Source organism: Toxotes jaculatrix, chromosome 4, assembly GCF_017976425.1.
Source record: "Toxotes jaculatrix isolate fToxJac2 chromosome 4, fToxJac2.pri, whole genome shotgun sequence".
Lineage (NCBI taxonomy): Eukaryota > Metazoa > Chordata > Actinopteri > Toxotidae > Toxotes > Toxotes jaculatrix.
This window is the reverse complement of record NC_054397.1, coordinates 23,878,510-23,884,509: the sequence shown is the minus strand read 5'-3', so window position 1 is coordinate 23,884,509 and position 6,000 is coordinate 23,878,510.

Genomic DNA, 6,000 nt, shown 5'->3' with positions numbered 1-6,000 from the left:
GTCTTGTCCTCTCACTTGTTCAAGCTCTAATCTCCCTTTACGTCGCAATCAATCTCTTCATTTCTTGATGACATCCAGCCATCCACCGCTCTGCAGTCCTCATCCCAGCCCTCCCTTCCTTCAATTTCTCATCATTCACTCCATCTGTTGCTGAGTGTATGGATGACTGACTCATCTGTGCAATGAGAAGAACGGGAGGATAAAAAAAGACGACAGAGGGAAAATAAAAAAAATACAGCAGGGCCTCCTTTTCTTTTCAGCGGACCCTTGATGAATGTCTTGTGATTATTAACAAATTGAGGTTTGAAGAATAAACCTTACTCACTGAGTTACTATTGCTACTCTTGTCATGCTTTTTGTCCTTATATGGCTCATGTTGCAGTTTATATTGATAACAATGTCAGATTTACCACTCCTAATTCTCAGTAATTTTTAAAATGATGGATTCTTGATTTCAGACAAACAGATTTCTCCTTTCTGGCTAACTGTCAGTTTTGCTGGCTGAAATGACAACTGTTGCTGGCAGATTTTTATTAGATGCCAGCAAATAAAAAAAACAAAAAACACTGCTTTCACTTTTGTTCTTGTGCTTTTCTGTTCTGTTGAGGCTGAGAGAAGATACTGTGCTAATACTGACTTAGCATCCAAACTTATAGTCTTTGAAAAAAAAAAAAGTGTCCTAATCACTCTGGTTGTTCCATCTGTATCTTGCTCTGATTTGCATTTAAGCACGCTATGTTCCCACAGACACAGACTACGTACAGTATACTTACATGTCCTATAAGGTCATAGGTTAGGGTCTGAAATCAGTCTGAGAGGCTGCGGCTCTGATGATCTGCTCAGAGAGTGATTATTCTGTCATTGTGTCTCACTCTGACTCTCATTTAGAATTAACTTCCCCTTTCTGCTCTTTCATGTTCTGTAAGCTGTCTTTCAGTTTTATTTAGCTTGAGTCTGTGTGCTTTAGTCTGGCCTGTGGTTTGTCTCTATCAGGTGACTGCCTATGTCTGAGGCTGAGACCTCAGACACTGGCTTGTTCGACCAGTCTATGAGAAATCTAATTACATGTTCATCTCCTTGCTCTTCACATGATCTTGACTTGAAATGAAAAAATAATTCCTCCCACTATTTCCTGTTCTACATGATCACACACGGTCACAATAATATCGTCAGGTATGGTTGCCCCTGCTCTCTTCATTACTAGTTTCTTGTAATTTGTGATATTCAAATTGTATCATATTGTGCTGTATCTTAGAAAACAGTTTATAGTGTTTGAGGGTGTTATATTATTACATTAATTAATGGTCTCATAGAAGCTAATTTCCCATGAAGACATAAGAAAAAAGTTATTATTGTAGACAAGACAATGAAGGTCCTCTAACCTTAAAGAAGCACTTTTTTAAAAAAAAATCCAAATATAATTTTTTCCTAAACCTAACCAAACTGTGAACATAGATTGACAACAAAGGTCTGGTACGCCTGCCAATATTCATCAGGCTTCAGTGAGCAATTTACAAGTTTGTGCAGTTAAGAGTTTGATGAATCCAACTTGGAAGGAGGGTTGGATAAGAATGTGAAAATATCCTTACGTAAGGCTCATTGTGTTTATACCTGATGCCTAACAAACACGTTCAGCGCACTTCCTTTCTCATGCAAAGCTTTTTCCCTTCCTTTCCTGTCATGCTTTTGTCAGGGGCACAGCATGAAACTGGTCGCAGAGATATTTGTTGCATTGAGTGTGTGATTGTGAAAATTATCAGAGCCAATAGCTACAGACAAATCAAGGCCCCCTCATCAAAACATGGCTCCATATCACTACTAACGGTCAGCAGTTCCACGGGGCACCTTTGAGTCAAAAGTCAAGAGTCTAATATCTTGCGAAGTTTTCTTCACAGCCCAACAAACAGTCTCATTTCCTCCACTGTGCTCATGGCTGTTTAAACTCAGACACTCTCATACAGAGCCTCAGGACAGCTCTCACTGATTCATTCATTTGCTGACAAGCAGTTGAGTTTACTAGATGTGCATTTCTAAGCCAGTATCCTGAAGGTTAATGCCACATGGACACAGTGGCATTTTAACAAGCACACTTAGACAAAGACACCTGGGCTATAACGCCCAGTTCAGTATCCCACCTGACCAAAGACGGAGTCGACGATAGGTCGCAGCTTCCTCCTGTCTCCCTCTTGCAGCCAGAGGTCTTCTGGATCTCCCACAGGAGAGGACAGACTCAGGGTCTTGGCCTTTGGTTTTGGAGGCCTCTTCATACTGGCTGAACTCCATCGCCTGAACGACTCGATCTTCTTCTTGATGGAACCCTGGAGAACACAGGAGGAACATGCAGTAGAGGTAGAAATGCAAATGAAGCAAAGTTATCACACATAAAATAACAGATGGACAGAAAAAGAAAAGAACAGCACAAGAAAGAGAACAGAGTGATAGATGACTATTCATGCAGCCGATTTTATGAATGAATTGAAAAATGAATGAAAGGATGAATGAGCTGAAATTTATTTAACTCACTGCACACTTCAATTGAATCCATTAAAATTCTTTGAAATACTGGAGAAACACACATCTACTGTTGATCAAATAGCATTCACACGACTGGTATTTAGCATTTAACATAAATTATAATGTACCAGCTCAGAGAAGTGGAAAAGTTGACAGTCTCAAAAAAAAACAAAGCAATTGATGGAAATCTTGATGGAATACTTCCTGGCTCATGTAGTAATCCTATAAATGTATACTGAGTTTAAACAATTAAAAATTAAGCAATGTTTTGATGTCCCTGCCAGGCAGGCCTCGGATGGCAAATCCTGGGTTATTACAGAATATCATGTTGAGTTTGTAAGTGGAACAGTGGCAGGATTTAGGTCATTTTAAAGTCCAGTTTTGGGCATTGCACATCCACTGACCTTCTTCATTAACTTCCCCTCTGGCACCTCCACAGACGATACGCTCTTCACGTCAGTCATCTTTGCAGCCCAGCTTGCATGCACGTCCTCTTTCTCTGTCTCTCTCTCTCTCTCTCCTGTCACGCTCCTGTCCACTCCTCCTCTTTTATCTGTCTCTAGAGCATCTGACACTGGTTGATAATCTGAGGCATATCTCCTACTGTTGTTGCTCCTCCTTCTCTCATCCGACTCCCTCTATCTCTTTCATCCCTCCTGTGAATGATGGATGTATCTGCATCCATCATTGACTTTTTTTTCATCTGTCGGCTTTTAACCATCTCTTGGTTTCTCTGCATGTAGATATCGCTTTCACACAGATGCTAATTCAGACAAGAACACAAATTTAGGCACACTGTGGAGAAAGGTGGTGTAGCTTTTGTCTCTTTAAACTCTTGGTATTAATTAATATGCCATTTAATGTGTGTGTTTTTCCAGGATTTCCCACAGAAAAAAAACAAACATTTTAATAAAAATGTAGTATTTTGTCAGTGTCAGTGACAGTTGTGCACACACAGTGTCTTTTTCGAGCCTGACACCATTTTCTGTCCATGTATGTGACATCTCCAGTAATCCTGTATTTATTTCCTCTCGCTCTCTCTCTCTCTCTCTCTCTCTCTCTCTCTGAACTTGTCTGTTCCAATGCTGATGTAGGCTTGTCCTCAATCCTCTGCACTTTATAGTGCTTCCCATTGTTTATTACATTCACCATATGGCCCTGTTCAGTGCATGCAGGAACACACACATAACACACTTTCGACATGTACAGCATGATAGCCAGTGGTCTATGATACTTGTGCTTGGGGCTAGGAAACATCCTTCTGAGATGTTTTTCCTAGATAACCTTTATTAATTTGCATTAATCTTTGTAAAAAAGGTGGAGTGGGAACTGTTAACAGTAAAAGAATAAAATAAGAGGATAAAGTGAGGAGGGATGGGCCCAGGAAAACAAGAGCCAACAGGCAGGTTTGAAGAAAGCAGACAGACAAGGAAGATGTGCTGTGTGAGACGTGGTCTGTAGGCCAAAATGAAAGTAAAAACACGCCCTCCCCTACAGCAGAATCCATGATGATCCCACAGTACTGCATCTTTTGTACAGGAGCTGGCTTCTATTCCCACATGACATATACTGTAAAAGACATTTTGCATTCTCTAAACTTCCTGTCATTTGCATTATTTTAAGACCGGATCCTGCAGTATCTTACTTCCCAAGTAAGTATGAGAGTAAGTGACCAAAAAACTGCTTTGCCACAGAGAATTAATCAAAGGTCAGTAGTGGGTATCCAGTCATGTTTGGAAGTGTTGAATATGGACAACAATAACAGAGGGGAAAAGCAGCTGTTGTGACGTGTGAAAGAAAAACTCTGGGGGAAGATCCATCTAAGTGCTTCATAATAAGATATATTGAAGGTGAGATTTCTGTCAGCAGATTCTCCCACCGCCCGATTAACTTGATGGCTTACTTTTCTCCCTCATTTGAACAGAATGTAGCCTTTGTTAAAGTTATCAGTAACATCTGCACTTTTACTATGAAAAGTCAAAACATCTGTTGCTCAAACCAACAGAATAGTGACTGTTCTGCAACACAAATATTTTACACTTGCACTGTCCACCTTCAATATTTTTGTTACTATAAAGCACAAAGCTGCATCCTCTTCCAGTGTTTTTTTTTTTTCAATTTCACCCCAGGAAATTAATAAAACCAGATTTAGTAAGATGGCACAGGTCCATGAATACCACGGGGCAAGAGACATTTCAGGGTTTTTAAAAAGAACAAAAAGCTTTATTTAACAAGAATTATTAATCAACAAAATTGAAGGGAGTGTGGGTGTGTGTGTGTGTGTTTACCATGCAGCAGGGAGCCAAAAAGGGAGAGGGTCCAGAAAACTAACCATCGGCGACACTGCACACCAACAAAAAAGGGATTGTGAAGAAACACCACCACCAGGGATTGAACTGCCACCTTAGGCCCTCAGCACCTGTTTGACAAAAAGAGAAGTTAAAACCACCCTAACCCTAACAAAAGACAAAATACAACAACTATTTTCCAACAGTCAATGTTAATAAATACAAATGCAAACAAATAACTACACATTACATAACCCAATGAAAATAATATTAAGAAAAGAAATCAAATAAGTAACAGTTTAAAATATGGTGAGGGCCCCTGCTGGGTAGACAAACTCAGAACTCTTCAATAAAAATCAAAGAGCAAGACTCTCTTGGAGTGAGTGTGGGAGCTGCAGTGCAGAGCAGTGTCAACCCGAACCAGGACAGAGCCCAAACCTAACCACGCAGAAGCAGCAGCACCAGCACCAGCACCAGAATGAAACCAGAACAAAGTTGAGCCAAAACTGAACAAGAACAGCATTTAGCCGAACCAGCATGTAGCCAAAACCAGAACAGTGTTGAGCCAAAACCAAAACAGCTGTGCATCCAGGGAGTTGTGGGCAGTGGCAGGCCAAACAATAAACCAGGGCACCATGGGCGCACCATGGGGACACCTGCACATATAAGGGGCGCACTAAAGACCGTATAAAAAAATGGATGTGGACATGGGGTCTGAAAAATGACAATGTAGAAGTGTCTATACCACCAAAGGCCGCTAGGCGCTTGCTCAGGAAAAAAATCATTCAAAAATCATTGATTTCTCTAGTGAAATATTAAGTCAATTAATTTCTTCTACACATCACTAGGGGTTAATAACTAATTTGACTCCATCGGACCCGTGGTCTGATGGTCCATCTGAAAATAATTCCCTAATTAATCAAATAATAGACCTAAAGAAGTGTATATTTGGTCAGGAGTGATTTACAGATTGCTTGGACAAAGCCATGGAGATCATACACTGGTGAACTCGCGTTGCATACAATGTTTTGATTCAGTAGTATTCTAATTACTGTTTTATTTGTCGGTGGAGTAGGAATTTTCCACAGACTGTTGTGCTGTTAGCGTTTGCTATGCTAACAGTATCTAGCCCCGCTGGACTGGTGACCACTGTTAACCCGCTTTAACTAGTGTTAACTCATGCCTTAATGTAACGACA